The sequence below is a fragment of the Echiichthys vipera genome (genome assembly GCF_963691815.1).
Source record: "Echiichthys vipera genome assembly, chromosome: 4".
Taxonomy (NCBI): Eukaryota; Metazoa; Chordata; class Actinopteri; order Perciformes; family Trachinidae; genus Echiichthys; species Echiichthys vipera.
Window position 1 is genome coordinate 1,782,083 of NC_139829.1, and position 18,411 is coordinate 1,800,493.

General features: G+C 44.3%; 1 protein-coding gene across 1 annotated transcript in view; it reads right to left on the reverse strand.

Annotated features, from left to right (window-relative positions):
• The window catches only part of LOC310946196 (dual specificity testis-specific protein kinase 1), a 55,053-nt gene that overhangs the window by 24,119 nt on the left and 12,523 nt on the right, over window positions 1–18,411 (reverse strand). The window lies entirely within an intron of this gene.

The window sequence follows — 18,411 nt, forward strand, 5'->3', positions numbered from 1 at the left end:
TATCAGTGATATACCTCGGCCCTAGACCATGAAGTGATTTATATGTGAGCAGGAGGATTTTGAAATCAATTCTCTGACGTACAGGAAGCCAGTGCAATGATTTAAGAATTGGTGTAATGTGCTCACATTTTTTGGTCTTTGTTAGAACTCTAGCAGCAGCGTTCTGAACAAGCTGTAGCTGCCTGACAGTTTTTTTGGGAAGACCTGCAAGGAGACCGTTACAGTAGTCTAGTCTACTGGTTATAAAGGCATGGACAAGTTTTTCTAAGTCTTGAGCTGACATGAGCCCTCTAAGTCTTGTTACATTTTTAAGGTGATAGTAGGCCGATTTTGTTACTGATTTGATGTGACTCTCGAAATGTAAATCAGAATCAATAATAACCCCAAGATTTCTGGCTTTATTTGAGGTTTTCAGGGACAGTGATTGAAGGTGTTGGATGACTTTAGACCTTTCTTTCTTAGCACCAAAAACAATTATCTCAGTTTTATCCTCATTTAGTTGAAGGAAATTTTGGCACATCCAGTGTTTGACCTGCTCAATGCACTGGCACAGTAGATCTATGGGGCGATAGTCATTTGGTGATAGCGCTACATAGATTTGGGTGTCATCGGCATAGCAATGGTGGTCAATGTTATTATTTTGCATGATTTGTCCTAGTGGGAGCATATAGATATTAAATAAAGTCGGCCCCAAGATTGAACCTTGGGGGACTCCACACGTTACGTTGGTTTGTTCTGATACAAAGTCGCCAATGGAAACAAAATAGTTCCTATCTTGTAGATATGACTTGAACCAGTTTAGGACTGTGCCTGAGAGCCCCACCCAGTTTTCCAACCTGTCCAAAAGTATTGAGTGGTCGACAGTGTCAAATGCAGCACTGAGGTCCAATAGCATTAGTACTGAAGTTTTGCCAGAGTCTGTGTTAAGACGGATGTCATTTATAACTTTAATAAGGGCCGTCTCTGTGCTATGAAAAGGTCTAAATCCTGACTGGAGGTTGTTGTGGCAGCCAGTAGAAGCCAAGAAGTGAGTTAGTTGTTGGAGTACAACTTTCTCAATTATTTTACTTATGAATGGTAGATTTGAAATTGGTCTGTAGTTGTTGATAATAGAGGCATCTAGGCTCCGCTTTTTTAGAAGAGGTTTAATGACTGCAGTTTTGAAGGCCTTTGGGAAATTGCCCGATTGAATAGAGTTATTAACTATTTGCAATATGTCTGTTGATAGGCAGTCAAAAACATTCTTAAAGAAGTTGGTAGGTAAAGCATCGAGACAGCAGGTGGTTGGCTTTAGATCGGTCACTGTTTCCACTAGAGTTTTAGAGTCTATGGCATTAAAGCTTGCCATCATTGCTGTGTTATTTTGGCCTAAACGGGGTGGTGATCCAACTTTTTTGGTTGAGATATTGATGGCACGTCTGATGCCTTCAATTTTATCAGTATAAAAGAATGCAAACTCATTGCATTTCTGTGTGGAATGGAGTTCGGCTGGTATTTGTGTTGGGGGGTTGGTCAGTCTGTCGACAGTTGCAAATAGGGTTTTGGCCTTATTAGTGTTGCTGTTTATGATATTGGAGAAGAATGTTTCTCTAGCGCTTTTTAAGACTAAATTGTAGGCATGGAGCCTCTCTTTATAGATGTCATGGTGAATATGAAGTTTTGTATTTCGCCAGATTCGTTCAGCCTTCCTGCACTCTCTTCTCTGGGCTGTTACAACAGCAGCTTTTCTCCAGGGTGCCTTTTGCTTACCAGAAATCGTTTTAACTGTAACCGGTGCAATGACATCTAAGATATTCACAATTTTGGAATTAAAGTTGTTTACAAGATCATCAGCATGGCATGGGTTTAGAGGTGGTAGCGAGGAGATGGCATTTTTAAAGAGTACATTAGCATGTTCATTGATGTAGCGCTTTTTGACATTCTTTGATTCTGTTTGTGTCTCCGGAATTAAAGAAATATTATAGAAAACACAGAAGTGATCAGACAATGAAAGATCAGTCACAAGAACATCAGAAACATTGAGACCTTTTGTGATAATCAGGTCCAGGGTGTGTCCTTTACAATGAGTAGCCTCTTTCACATGTTGAGACAGGTCAAATGTATCTAAAATAGTAAAAAGTTCCTTTGCACCCTTGCCATTCGAATCGTCAATATGAAAATTAAAGTCACCAGTTATAACTAGGCAGTCAAAGTCAGTGGAGATACTAGACAATAATTCGGTAAAATCATCGAAAAAATTTGCTGAGTATTTAGGTGGCCTGTAAATAATTAACAGAAGAATTTTGGGAGAGCATTTCAACACAGCACACAGGTATTCGAATGATGTAAAATCACCAAGTGACATCTGTTTCCCCTGAAATATGTTTTTAAATATAGCAGCAACCCCTCCCCCCCTTTTCCCAGATCTACATACATCAATAAAGTTATAGTTGGGGGGTGATGTCTCGATCAGAATGCTTGCACTGTTATATTGCTCCAGCCATGTTTCAGTTAAAAACATAAAATCAAGTTTGGAAGTAGTAATAAAATCGTTGACTAAAAATGATTTGTTGTTGAGAGACCTAACATTGAGCAGACCCATCCTGATGGTGTTATTGACAGGCTTTGATGTTGACTTTGATTTGGAGAGGATAGGAATGAGATTGTTTAGGTTAGCAGGGTGTCTACGTTTCCCAATGTTCTCTCTCTTGGTAGTCACAACAGGAATGTAGAAGGTGCCAAGTTTTGACGTAGGCAGCCTTGGGCCCAGCTGATAATGTGGTCTACTGCTGAACCCTGTTTTGTATCAATAATATACAGGACTGCTGTCAGGGCGGGGCGGGGGTGGCCATGAGGGGGGGGGAGGAGGAGTGGGCAGCGTCAGAGCTGGAATGAACTACTGGAGGTGGACATTGAGGGAGTAGAGGGGGTTTACGTAAGAGGGGCGGAGTAGGGCTGAGGGTTTGTGAAGCACACTTTCGTGGAGGGGGGGGAGGAGGTGGGAGGGAGGTGCCACTGAGATGACGCTGAGGGGGGGATCGCTGAGGTCGGTCAAGGGGAGTAAAAATAGGAGTAGGGCGGGGAGTGGGTGGGGGTAGCTCCCGGAACTCCAAAGGGGATAAGGGGGGAGAAAGGCTTACTTGAGGAAGGGAGGAGGATGGAGACCTGGATTTAGGCTTGGGGGGTGTGGGGGAGGGATCTTCAAGCCCATTTGAATGAAAAGGGAGGTAGAGGGGGATGGACACGTCTCCTCTTTGCTCCGGTGTCTCTCATGGTCAGCGCTCTCCTTTTGCAATGGCGGTCCTCCTTCGACGTTCATGATAAGCTGTGTTGTGTCTGTCTTCTCCGTTGGTTCCTCTTGTCTGTTGTCCTTGGCAGTGATGATAGATGGATGACGCAGGAAGTAAGACATGTTGGTCATGAAAAGCTTTACTCCCAGCTTATTTAGACAAAGTCCGTCTGCCTTAAAAAGATGCCTGCGGTCCCAGAAAAAGCTAAAATTGTCAATAAAATGCATCGAACTAGCAAGAAAAATGCTGGAGAGCCACTCATTCAGCGAGTAAAGTCGACTGAAACTCTCAGCTCCTCTCCTGATCGGGGGTAGAGGACCACTGATAAACACCTCAGCATTCACAGCGCTAACTGTTTCAAAGAGTTTATTGAAGTGCTCTCTCAGCTCACTTGATTGTTGTTTTTCAATGTCATTAAAACCAATGTGCAGAATGATATTTTTCACATTTGGGTGTGCAGCCACAATATCCAGGATTCTTTTTTCCAAGTCAGACACCGTATCCTTCGGAAAGCAGAGTACTTTGGTGTTATTATTGCTTTTCATATCTTTTACAGAAAAGTCACCCACAATCAGATTTTCAGGCCCACTTGTTAGCTTTCTCGGTGGTTTTAAGTTAGCAGGTCTTACCCTTCTGCGTGGTGATGGTGGGTTATTCAGGCAATCAGAGGGGGATCCATTGTCCGACAACAGTGGAGCAAACCTGTTCTTTAGTTGAACACTTGCTTGCTGGGGAAGTTTCTTGGTACTTTTCCTCTTCTCAGCTGTCCGTTGCTATGTCCTCCGTGGCAGGGGAGTTGATGAAGCGCTATGCCTGGATAGAGATGGTAGCGCAGGCCAACCGGTCAGATCAGAGATATCGGGGCGCTGGGTCCTCCCGGTTATCCGTTCTCCCTTGTCGCAGGGAGGTGGTCTTCTCTTTGGCTTTGCCCCAAGTGTGTTCCAGGGAGGATTATCGCTGGTAGATTTATTACCCTGTACAGGGACCTCCCGTTTCCTCGTAGCTTCATCGTTGCTAGTTTGCTGGGCTCTGGCCTGCCCCTGTCCACTGTTTTCAGTCAGTGCTAGGGTGGTATTGTTGTCACAATATCCATTCACTTCTATAAATACTTCTAACTAATTCTAATTTTTGTTTCCAGCAGCAAAATCTTCTGTAGTAGTTTGTGGTAATCTTCCATAGAGAAGGGAGGCATCTTCTGGTGATTACCTTTAGCACTGTAGCACAGGCTCAGGCTTATCTTGAATGGTAGGCCTCCCTGCCTAGCGTTGAGGAAGTCGTAAAAATATTGAAAAATGCCTCTGTTATCTAAAAGAAATATAATCCCACTGGTTTTGTAAGTATCCAGGAGCTGTTGCTCTTTGTTTCTTATTGAGGAGAAGCAAATAGTAGCAGATAGTAGCAAAAAATGCAAGCAAAGGCGAGAGCAAGCAGAAAAGCGTCCGCACTGTAGCAAAGCATGAAGGGTTGCTGTTGGCTGAGTCACCGTTCAAGTTTACCTAGTTTTCCAATACCTATGGGATGAGTGTTTGGCGGTACATACCGCCATAAAGAAGGAAAAAAGCAACATTTCTGACCAGTGAGAGAACAGATTGCTTGTTTACAAACTTTTGGACCATTCTGGAATGTTGCCACCTGTACACCAACAAACAAAGGGGCAAATTCAACAATTGCAATGAATCAATCAATTTCCATTCGTCACATGAAATCATAAGGTAGAAGGTCTTGCTAGCTGGAGCTCATCTCCACATTTTCCTGTATGGTTACGCTGATGTTTACATTTGAAAACCATGACCACACACACATCCTCACAAGGTGAAACAATACTAGTGTTGCTGTCAAAGCTGGTTACACACCAAAATAATCAAAGATGCGACTGCAGTTCAAGACTGTATCCTTGTGGCATCTTTCACAGTCCACTAAATTTTAGCCATCTGTCTTCAGATGATGACGCTGTGCACTTGGTCTGGCACCAAAAACTACTGATAGGTGCTGCCAAACATATTACACTGATCTAATTGAAAAAAGTAAAGTTTGCTAGAAATGGCACTTACAATCACACAGTCTTAATGGGAATAACTTTCATCCGAGTTCATCAGAGTTTAAGCTCCTGCAAATCATAATGCTACAAAAAACAGGTTCTTCAGGATGAGAAAGCAAATGAATCAGCAGCTAGGTGCCAAACACTATATTCATATTCTATATCTACATGTATACCTGTGTGCTGGTATATATCAGCCCAACAATATTTAAAATCATTTCATTGCACACTGCTACTAAATTGAACACGTCAACACAAAAGACTATGACAACCAAAAGGGCAATTTATGCATTTACCGACCCTGGATGAAAGACAGGCTTACAAAAGGTCTAATTTCACTCTCCCACTTATTAGCTGCATGGGGGAGGGAAAGTGTTTCCACTTTAGTGAGAGAAACAAAGACGGCGTATAATGTGAGACTTAAAATAGAGGCAGGAGTGATGGAATAATAAGGCTGGTCGCTTAACACTGTCCAGAGCTGTTTGTTCTCAAGAGAAGGTATCATCTCACTTCTGAAAACGGATTATACAAAAACATATTTTGTATTTAGAATGACATAGAATGATATCAGAGTAAATATATCTTCATGTTGTCATAAGAGCTCATAGAAAAAGTAAGAGTGGCTCATAGATAACAAGCTTTCAATACATTTGGGTAAAACCAGTAAATCCTGTTTGCAACTAAGAAAAAGTTGTCATGTTGTTTATTGTAATGTACTGTTGCTGTAACTCTTATACTAAACAACAATATTGGGTCAGTCCCTCTTCTAGAAATCTATTGCTGCTAAAAATTTTATCCAAGTGTGGACTTTTCTTGACTTGGTACAGTGATTTGTCAGTAGAACAAACAGCAGGTGATGCCAAATATGTTCCCCTCAAACTCATGTTGGTAGTGTTGAATGTAAGGGAGGAATTAAAGGTTGAATATGTAGAATTAAAAGCTATATTTTTTGTTAAAAATAATACACCCATGGGGCATTTTGAGGGGTACAAAATGAAAGGGTTGCTTTTCCATAAAAAAATTTAGTCTGAATTAATATTTGAAATATTTAAAAAAAAAAATGGTTTGACAACGACTTCCTGTCCGTTTGTGTTTCCATTGTAGCAGCCAATAGCATTGGGTGTTGCTGGTTACCAGGGTTGTCTGTTGTTGGGTGCAGCTACTGTAGGCTGGCACTGGGTGAAATGGAGCTTGCCAATCCTGCAGCTGCTTCGGAGCCTCAGTGAAGGGGGCGTTATTTGTCCCAGCAGCTGAGTGACCGGAGACTGAGAGACTGGAGTTCCACGGCATTAAAACGCATGCCCAAATGGCTACGTTTCTCCTTGATCGCTAACATAAATTTCATCTTTACTTAGCTGGAACGGCTAACGCTTGCGGCTAACGCTTTCTGTCAGTCAAACTCCTCTAATCCTTGTTTTTATGGTGTGATTTGCCAGAGGGGATGGGTGCAAACAGGCTCAAACAGACTCTGTTCTCCTGTAGGCTACTGGACCAGGTCTGACCAACCTAACAACCTGAGAGCTGGAATTTTTTGTTGTTGTTGTGACTACGATCTTGAGACACTAGATGGCGGTGTTCTGCTCATTCTCCGTATTCAACCTTTAATTATCCCATTCCTTTACTACTTGTTTGTGAAATACAGTAGTGTGACTTGAACTATTGAACTAACTAGTTTAATTAACCAAAAGTACTTGACAGGCTGAATGTTTCAACCGAAAACCTGTAGGGAGGTAACTCAAGGCCTGATCCATACTCATCTCGTCATACCATGGCCAGTGTGTGTTCATGTAAAGTGCCTTGAGTGAATAATAACAGATTTATAATGGATTTTGCAATAACATTATTAGCTGTCCTTTTTTATGTGGGAGATTTTTATACCCTTAAATTGTTGTGTATCATTGTTGCAATCCAGGTTTATGCTTGTTGTAGTTGTCATGTGTGACCTGTGTGTGTGTGTGTGTGTGTGTGTGTGTGTGTGTGTGTGTGTGTGTGTGTGTGTGTGTGTGTGTGTGTGTGTATTATAAAAAAGAGGATTTATCCATATAAATATTGCAGCTGTTCAAATTATAGCAATTTTGGTCTTTTATCGCACAGCTATCTTGAGGGAACAGTCATTAAGAAAGTTAACCCTTTTAATTATCTGGGTATTTGAATTGATAACTCTCACTTTTAAACCACATGTTGAATGTCTTGTTAAAAAACTGAGGCTCGAGTCTTGTTTTTCTTTAAATGTTAAAAAGAGACTTGTTACCGCATTATTTTTGCCCATGTTGGATTATGGGGGTCTTTTATTTATTCATGCCCCATGCCAAGGCATTGCATCCTTGGCCTGCTCTCATTGTATCTATGTACATACATTCGTCAAAAGACAGATTGCCATTAATCCTTTTGGTTGCAAGCCTTTTATAGGCTGTCTGTGCCCAGTGTTCGTACAGAGAGTGGAAACGGGGCATTCCAGTACTCTGCCCCCTCACACTGGAACAGTTTACAGAATGCCCTAAAACTTCATGAACAGGTTTCCGTGAATGATTTTTAAAGATCTGGAATCAGAATTGTTCACTTGTCACTGCTTCTTAGATGATTTTATTCAGACTGCATCTTTTGTTTATGTTTGTTGTGATTGCTGTAATGTAATATATTTGTTTTTTCTGGCTGTGTGGTCTGGAAGTTTTACCTGTCATTGCTGCGTATCTTGGCAAGGTCTCCCTTAAAAACTAAATTCTTAATCTTAATGGGACTTAACCTGGTTAAATAAAAAATAAATGCAGTACACCAAGCTTTGTAGGAAGCGTTATCTCGACTGCCGCACACTGACTAAACACACTAAAAGAACCATATCATCTGCAGAGAGCAGAGACGCTCTCAGGCCCCCAAACCGGACGTTCTCCTCCCTCAAGCGTGTGCCTTGAGATCTTCCTCGAGGCCGCCAGAAAGTCCTTCTCCAAAGCATTCCCAAATTCCTCCACAGCCAAGTATTTGCTTTGGGGACTACTGCAACACTTCTGGCCAAACAATATCTGTCAGCTGCTTCAGGAGACTCCCTGGGTCAACCAAGCCTGAAGGCCTCCTTCTTCAACTTGAGGGCCTCCTTCACCACTTAGGTCACTGCAACGACAATCTTCCAACCACAACTCTCCGTTCAGCCGAATCTTTTGAAATGTCCATCGCGGGAACAGCTGATATATATAGAGCTCACGTGCGCATGCTCGTGCCCTTACACGTGCATCCGTTCTTTACAAAAGCCCACCTCTCTCAACCGGGCCGCGGCTGGCAAGTGTGCCTTGCCTGGGCGTGGTACAGTTGTACTCACACTGGTCAAACAAACTAGACTTTAGCCATGAAGCGTGCTTGGGCACGGTACGAATGGACAGTGTGAGTGTGCCTTTAGCAGTTGCTTCGACAAAGGAGGTTTTGAACATGGGCTCCTCGTATTCCATGACCCCAACCCACAGTGAGATGCACAAAAAATTCCTCCAGAGGTGGGAGTTGAAGACCATGCACAGTCTCAGCCAGACGTTCACAGTTCATCCTGACTACATGTTTGGATTTACCAGGTCTGTTCACCAAATGGTGATCAGTTGACAGCTCTGCTCCTTTTGTCACCCAAGTGTCCATGACATACGATCAAAGATCTGATGATATGATTGGGATGTTGTGGTACCAAGTACACTCATGAACCACCCTCAGGACAATGGTGTTTGTTATGGCCAATTAATGACTAGCACAGAAGTTCAATAACAAAGCACCACTCGATTCCAGATTAGGCTGTTCTTCCTAATCACCCCTCTCCAGGTCTCCCCAGTATTGTCCTAGTAAGCCCCAAAGCACTTCAGCAGAACTAAAGAGTTTCTCATCAGTATTCCTTCCAGGACACTGCCCAGAGTCTCCAAGAAGGCCAGGTACTCCAAGGTGTTGTTCAGTGCATAAGTAAAAACAGCCAGGGCGAGCCCCTCTTTCCCTGAGGAGAACTCCAGCCCAGCAGTGTTTGTGAGTATCCCTACACCTGCCTGTCGCCTCTAACCCAAGGAAAACTCTAACTCTGGAAAAGGCAAGAGTCCAGCCCCTCTCAAAGAGCTTGTTTCCAAAAACAGTGCTATGTGTAGAGGTGAGCCCATCTATATGTAGTTTTATATAGCACCTTTCAACAGCACACATCACAAAACGCTTCCCAACACAAGGAAAAATAGCGAGTAAAGACACAACAACACACATAAAATGCAGACATTAAGCTAAAAAAACTACAAAAAATATAAGTCTGTATGGAAGAATTTGGCATGCATGCACTCAAAAACATATCCTTTGCAGGGAGTCCCAAAGACAAAATGCAGCATCTTATAAACTTCACAGTGAGACCACTTCATTGCTCTCTATTTCTCATAAAGGGGGTAGTCCTGACCTCATTTCAGCCAGAGGACTGCTGTGACAACACTGAAGGTTAGAGTTTGTTTTTACCATGACAACAGCCTCTCTTGCCTTTACAATGATGCCTGTTGAAAGCGCACACTGACACGCTAGCACAATGGGCAGAGTTTTGTCAATCAAGCCGGGGGAATCAACCTGGCCTATTCATACCGCTTTTGTTCATTTGGCTTTAGACTGAACAGTATTAATCAGTACACTTTCAGAGAGAAATTTAGCTGTGCAGGCCGGTCATCTAGCTGTCAATGTCAATCTTGGCCTACTTTCTACCGTCTCAATCCTTCATCTCTCCTTCCGTTCTCTTTCTCAATAGGCCTATATACAGTATATTTTAAACATTTAAAATGCATTCTCAGCCAAAACTTTAAGTTCATAAAACCATGTTCTGTAGAGTTAAAGAGAACTGAAAAGTTGGATGTTAGCACAAAAGCATTGATTGACACAGCATTAATTCTTTTTTTAAAACAAGTTCAAAAATCTGAAATTGGGAATGACAACATTACTCCTAAATCTTGTGTAAATCAAATGTCTGTATCTCACATGTCCCACAATAATTTCACCACGGAATGTTTCATGTTCAGTTTTACATGTTCTGCAGTTTGCGTCTCTTCTAACTCTATTTCTCTATTCATTCATATCACATTGCTTTCCCCGCTTTTTTTTTTTTATTTCCCTCTCACTTTCCCATGTAAAGTTAGCTCCAACTAAACCTGCGTACAGAGACCATACTGACCACAAACTGTATAAAAACATGGATGTCCCATCTGTTATGTCATTCTGAACATTCTGAACATTTGGAAGCCTGCACTTTGGGTTTACCACTTGTCATGACACTCCTTTAGACAACATGATACAGATCTGGTCGCCAATACCAACAGCTCTACACTACTGTCAGGTTTTAAAAACAGTATGTACCATCGACCATGATTCATTTGGCTGTTATGTTGTCCGTTCTGACTCAGATATTTTGCACATGAGCCAAGGCGTGATCCTTCAACAGCTCAGGCTACTTCCCAACATGGGATGAGAAGGTTACACAAGCAGCATGCAGGAAATACGTTTGTCTGTAGTCAAGGGCCATTATCACAACCCACTGTGAGTTTGACCTGCGTCTGACCACAGGAATCAACAGGAATATCAGGGCTGGCCATCGCCACAATGACGTCCTCTCAGCTGATAAGAAATGCCACTCATGAAAGGCTCACATGAGTGGCACTTCTCACCAAAGCTAGATTTTTCCCCAGAGCTCTGTCTCTCAACCCAAGGATTTTCTCTGAGGATTGTCCAAAATGCCCGGCTTGGGAGCATATAAGTGTGTGTGTGTGTTTACACTCTGCTCAACTCGACTCCCTTTTTTTTTGGTTTTCCATTAGCAAAAAATGTGGATAGTACCTGTTTTTTAAAAATATATTTTAACATGTAAATACAACAAACCAGCACTTCACTTAATTCAATTCAATTCAATTTTATTTATAGTGTCAAATCATAACAAAAGTTATCTCAGGACACTTTACAGAGTAGGTAAAGACCACACTCAATGACTTATTTATGATTTACATAGACCCAACAATTCCTCTGTAGAGTACAGTGGCAACGAAAACCTTCCCTATAACAGGCAGGAACGTCAGACAGACCCAGCTCTGTGGAGGACGGCCATCTGTCTTGACCGGTTGGGGAGGAAGAAAAGGAGAGAGAAAGAGAGAAAAGACACACAGATGGACAGAGAGAGACAGACAGACACACTTCCAGAGATGCAAGCAAAGCCTAACAGTAACTATAATATTTATAGTAATGTGAATATAACGTATATGTTAAGGCAGTTAATACAACAGAATAGTAGAAACAAGCACAGCTAAGGTGACAGAATATGAAAATGATAATAATTATGGTGGCAAACATGATCAATGATGAGTAGTGGCAATAGCAGCTACGATACAGCTACAAATTTTATAGTTTATTAAACTAGTGATAGTATATATGAGTAACAGTGACAATAGCAGCAGGAAGCGTCATGTAGGACCATGGCAGCAAGCACCACCACGATCAGCAGAGACCTGCGAGACGACTTAATGATCAATGTTCCTTTTAAAGTTTTTGTTGTTCTCCCTTTTACCCCTAAACCAGAACAAAACGAGCTGAGCCGACACTAGAAGGTGCAGTGAAAAAACATAATTTTTTAATAGCCAAGCTATGAACAATCGCGACCATGATTTATTTACGCAACACAGTTTTGAAAAAAATGGCAGCCCTGTAAAACTATTATGAGCAGACATCCTACGTTTGGTTGCCGATGAAAGTATTCAGTTAGTGTCGCACTAAAGATGATGTCACAGCAGTTTTGCGTAGCACTGATACAGTGATCAGCTGAGAGTCCCACCTACACTGAGGGGTTAGTCTCCACAGTGGAACGCAAAATAGAGAGTTGTACCGGCACCAAAAGTGAGTTAAAGTGAAATCATAAAATCATCCTGTGGTCTTTTCTGACACTTGCACACATCAAAATGCTGATGCTGAGGATGTTTTATGAGTCTGTTGTGGCCAGTGTGATCTTGTCTTCTTCGCTGTCACATGCTGGGGCAGTGGGCTGAAGGGCGCAGACACCAACAGACTTAACAAACTGATCAAGAGGGCCGGTGATGTGGTGGGGGAGGAGCTGGACACCCTGGCGACCGTGGCAGAAAGGAGGATGCTGTCCAGGCTCCGGTCTATCCTGGACAATGTCTCCCACCCTCTCTACGACACACTGGCCCAGCAGAGGAGCACTTTCAACAGAAGACTCCTCGCACCCAGATGAACCACAGAGCGCCACAGGAAATCTTTCCTGCCTGTGGTCATTAAGCTATATAATGCATCCCTTTTTACATTTTTACGGTACTTTGCAAATTATTACAGTACTTTTGATCTGTATATATAACCATTGTAAACTTGATATTTTATATATATATAACTATATATTTTTTCTTTCTGTTTTTACAAATATATGCTATCTGTATAATACTGTTGTTGTTAAATATGTTTTTTGTGTAGCTGAAAATAATTTCCCCTGGGATTATTAAAGTATTTCGGATTCTGATTCTGATTTAACAGCCTCCAGTCATAATATTTTGGCTGCAGCCTCTTGCATTAAAGCCTTTTCACTTAAACTGGCCTCAGCCAAGCCACAGTAGCTCTTAATTGCTTCATGGATTTTCCAAGTGAAGTGACACTCATCTCAGTCCCACAGTAGCCCTGGAGCACTGCCTTCGCCCGCAGGTTTCTGAAAGCAAAGATGGCAGGGGGGAGCAGTGATATGTCGAACTGGCTGACATCGGATCAATAAGGGATGGCCAGAGCTAGACCACATATAGCTGTGGCTCCAAGCAATGAGGAGTTACGGCACTGTTGCGCGTGTACGAGCACGAGCACGACGCCTACGGCGGCTCTTATGTCATTTTATGTGCACCTGTTCGGACATAGAAAAAAAAAGACGGACCATGCACGGACATTTAACAACAACAACAATGGTGGCAACAGTTAAACGTATGATGGCGGCGCGTGAAGACGCAGCGCCCTCTCGCAGTCCCAACAATGCGGTGTTTTGTTCGTCAAACAAGTGTTTGTCTGTAAGTTTTTGTGATAACTCCACGTCGGAATACAAGTACAGTCGACAGGACCTCATAAACATTCGGAAAAGCAAGACTTTGGGATAGGATAGGAGACGGGAGAGGCGGAAGCGGTGCGCTAGGACGAGGAAGAGAGGTAGACGCGGAGGCATCAGAGCCAGGCTCACGGCTAACCCAGCTCGCCCAACCATACCATCAATCCTCCTAGCTAACGTACTATCACTGGACAATAAGATGGACCACATATGACTGATGAGTTCTTCGAACCGAAAAGTGAGTGACTGCTGTGTGCTGGTTTTCACTGAAACATGGCTAAATGATAACATCCCCGACTCTGCCATACAACTGGAGCAGCTAGCATGCTACCGAGTGGATAGGGCACTCATAGAAGGAGGTAAAACGAAAGGGGGGGGAGTCTGTGTTTACATCCGAGATGCATGGTGCCGAGACGCAACTGTAGTATGCAGTTGGAGTTTATGATCGTGAAGTGCCGGCCGTTCTATCTGCCAAGGGAGATAACAGCGATTCTGCTGGTCGCTGTTTATATACCCCCAACTAACAACAACAGTGATAGGAAGGCGGCGCTGAACGAGCTGTATCAGGCCATCAGCGAACAACAGACAGCACACCCAGATGGTTTCGTCATCCTCGCTGGAGATTTCAACCACGCAAACCTGAAGTCTGTTATGCCGAAATTTCATCAGCATGTTCACTTCCCAACAAGAGGAGATAACACCTTGGACGTTGTTTACACTTCTCACAAAGGTGCATACAAAGCCACCCCCCTCCCCCACATCGGCCTCTCTGACCACATCACTGTTATGCTAATGCCAGCATACAGACAGAGAGTCAAAGTCACCAAAGCAGTTCCAAAGCAGGTGAGAGTGTGGTGTGAAGATGCATCAGAAATGCTAATGGACTGCTTTGAATGCACAAACTGGGAAATATTCAAACAGGCAGCTACCTACAACAACCACACAGACATCGAAGAATACACCGATACAGTGACCTCCTATATCACCAAATGCATTGATGATGTGACCCACACAAAGAGCGTCATCACACGGGCTAACCAGAAGCCATTGCTGACAGGAGATGTCCACCGACTGCTGAGAGCCAGAGACAAGGCTTTCAAGGCAGGAGACGAACCTGGCCTGAAGACCACAAGAGCCAACCTGTCACGAGGCATCAAGAAAGCAAAACTAGACCACACACACAGGATAACCCACCACTTCATCGACAGCAAAGATGCAAGGAGCCTATGGCAGGGGATCCAGTCTATCACGGACTATAAGCCCACGCCACAGAGCTGCGAGAGCAACATCACTCTGCTCAACAACCTGAACAGCTTCTTTGCACGCTTTGAAGAACAAAACAATACACGCCCACAGAAGACCCCACCCCCTCCGCACGTCCAGACTCTGTGCCTGTCCGCATCCAGTGTGAAAAGAACACTTTCCACCATCAACACCAGGAAAGCAGCGGGTCCAGACAACATCCCTGGAAGGGTGCTGAGGGACTGTGCAGAGGAGCTGAAAGAGTGTTCACAGACATCTTCAACACCTCCCTGAGGCAAGCCACTGTCCCATCATGCTTCAAGACCACCACCATCATACCTGTGTCAAAGAAACCATCTCCATCCTACTTCAATGACTACCGCCCGGTAGCATTGACACCAATCATCACGAAGTGCTTTGAACGGCTAGTCATGGCACACATCAAATCCATCCTACCCCCCACCCTGGACCCCTTCCAGTTTGCATACAGAGCTTAAAGATCCACAGAGGATGCAATCTGCACTGCCCTCCACCCAGCCCTCACTCACCTGGACAAGAAAGACTCATATGTGAAAATGCTGTTCATAGACTTTAGTTCAGCATTCAATACCATAATACCACAACAACTCATCTGCAAACTCGACAAGCTGGGCCTCAACAGCTCCCTCTGCAACTGGCTACTGGACTTCCTCAGCCAGAGGCCACAAGCAGTGCGTGTCGGCAACAACACCTCTAGCAGAATCACTCTGAGCACAGGGGCCCCACAAGGCTGTGTGCTCAGTCCTCTGCTCTTCACACTGCTGACACATGACTGTGAACCAACCTACAGCTCAAACCACCTGGTGAAGTTTGCAGATGACACAACTCTGGTGGGGCTCATCACCAAGGGAAATGAGACGCAATACAGGAGAGAGGTAGACCTCCTGACCTAATGGTGCAAAAGCAACAACCTCCTGCTGAATGTCAGCAAGACAAAGGAGGTTGTTGTCAGCTTCCAGAGAGGTCAGACCCAACCCCCACCCACTGACCATGGTCGGTGCTGCTGTAGAGAGGGTGAGCAGCACCAAATTCCTGGGGGTGCAAATCAGCGAGGACCTCTCCTGGACCACCAACACCACAGCACTGGCGAAGAAAGCCCAGCAGCGCCTCTACTTCTTGCAGAAACTCAAGCGGGCAGGGGCCCCTCCACCCATCATGATAACATTCTACAGGGGCACAATTGAGAGCATTCTCACCAGCTGCATTACTGTGTGGGGTGGAAGCTGCACTGACTACAACAAAAAGTCACTCCAGCGCATAGCAAATGCAGCTGGAAAAATCATAGGGGAAACCCTCCCCTCCCTTCAGGACATCTACACAACCCGCCTCACCCGCAAGGCACTCACAATTGTGAGTGATGAAAATCACCCCTCACACAACCTGTTCAACCTCCTGCCCTCTGGTAGGAGGTACAGGAGCCTCCCCTCCCGCACAGCCAGACTCGCCAACAGCTTCAACCATCAGGCTGTGAGACTGCTGAACTCTCTCACTTCCTCAGCCTCAACCCCAGCCCCAGCCCCAGCCATCAGAAACCTCAGACTGGCCGGAGTCTAGAGATCTGACCCCCCCCCCCCACACACACACACACACACACACACCAAATGACTGTTTTTGCACTACAGAAATTGCACTGACAACAAAGCAAAGTATTCATATTACCTCTTATCCTGTTACTGTGTCTTGTTATTTTCTTGTTATTTTATTTATAATATGTGTACCCTGCCATTCTATGGAACAAGCCTTAAGCTCTCTGCAACTTATTGTATGTCTTTGCACTTTACTGTTGTCATGTCCTGTGTGCCCTGGTGTTGTCATGTTCTGTCTTGTCTGGATGTATGTCTACGCATGGGAGAGGGGGGAACGTAATTTTGATTCCTTTGTATGTATAACACGTGAAGTATTGACAATAAGAGCGTGCTCACACTGTCCTCCCGGACCACGACCCGGACTTTAGGGTACTTCTTCCCCCTCCCTCTCCCCCCCGCGCCCCAGCCCCGTTTGTACTCACACTGCCAGGGCCGGCCAATGCTTCTTGCTGTCCATACGCCATCACGCCGTAACACGTCACACGTCACACGCATTGATCGCGTGTGTGTGGCTTTGTTTACAAATCTTTCCACAGACGTCAGAGTTTTTGTGCATCTTGTCAACTGTTTTTGAATATTTTCATCCGCCCAAATCTGCAGTAAACACTCCACCTCCGCATCACACCAACGTGAACCTTTCACCGCCATTGTTGTTGTTGTTAAATGTCCGCGCATGGTCCGTCCTTCTATTTACATGTCCGAACAGGCGGACATAACGCTACTGCCGTAGGGCTCGTGCTCGTACACGTGCGCACGCTCGTGCTCGTACATGTGCAAACGGCTCTGCTGAAGCACACCTCTTTCAAGCGGGCCGTGTACGGTCCGCTGGCCGCAGTTGAGCGCGGAGCGGGTGCACTCACATGGCTTAAAGGTACTAGACTTTAGCTGAAAAAACGGTTTTGGCCGCGGCCAAAAGGACAATGTGAGCACGCTCTAAAACTGACTTGACTTGACTTGACTTGAAAGGTTCACGTTGGTGTGAGGTGGAGTGTTTACTGCAGATTTGGGCAGTTGAAAATATTCAAAAACAGTCGGACAAGACGCTCAAAAACTCAGAGGTCTATGGAAGGATTTGTAAACAAGGTGATGCATCGCGATGACGCCAATCAATGCGTGTGGCGTCTTACGGCGTGACGAAGTATGGACAGGCAAGAAGCATTTGCCGAGGCCCAGGCAGTGTGAGTACAAACAGGCTGGCCAGCGGGGGGAGAGGGGGGCAAGTACCCTAAAGCCCGGGGTGCGGTACGGGCAGACAGTGTGAGTGCGCCCTAGGAGTAGTTTGCACAATAGAGCAGTTTCTCATTGCCCCCAATGTTAAACAGGCTGATTTCACAACATCATTAAACCTATTTAGGACTTGTTTACAAAAAACCCTGTCTCGTCTGTATGTTTAGTTCATATCTCCATGACAACACTTAGGAGGGTGAATTTTATTGTACTAGGCTAGTTTTTATTTTATTGGAGGTTAAAGTTTATGCATAATTAGGGGCTCGGCCTCTTGAGTGACAGTTAGCCTCTGGCACTCACTTCTCCTCTGAGGCTAGTTGTCAGGATTAGCATGCCAACTCCGTCATCTGAATACAGCCGACTTGAATACAGCCGGCTATCTATTACACATACATTAGATGCTAATCTGGAGCACTGGGAGGATTCGGGCCGTGGGGGTCGGTGTTTTACAGTCTTTAAGCATGGTACTGTGTTGAATATGAGTTTAAATCCTAGATCAGATATGCTGCCTGCACTTTACTCCCGGAGCCAGTGTAATCTCCGCTACAGACACAGGACTCCCACTCCCGTTATCCAGTAACGTGTTCTGTTAGCCTAGCTCCCGGGTGGTGGAGCTAATGTGGCTAATTCTGTAAACGTCAGCCAGATGGACGTATCTCCCTCCCCCCAGCGTCGCATCAATGCCCGTTTTTGGTAAGAGGAAATGAGGAGGAGTCAAAGTCTGACAAGATGGCGGCTCCCGGAGGTGAATATGATTGGATCAAGTAGAGAGAACGGGCCCCGACGGAGATATGGAGCTATGTCCATTTTTTATACAGTTTATGGTTTTAATACTATCATACTTATAACACTGTTCCTCAGAAAGCAAACACATGCAACCTGATTCAACAAATAAAAAGAAATGTCCATACTCAAATATTTATTAAAACACTTCAGCTAAGGTGTTATTAGGCA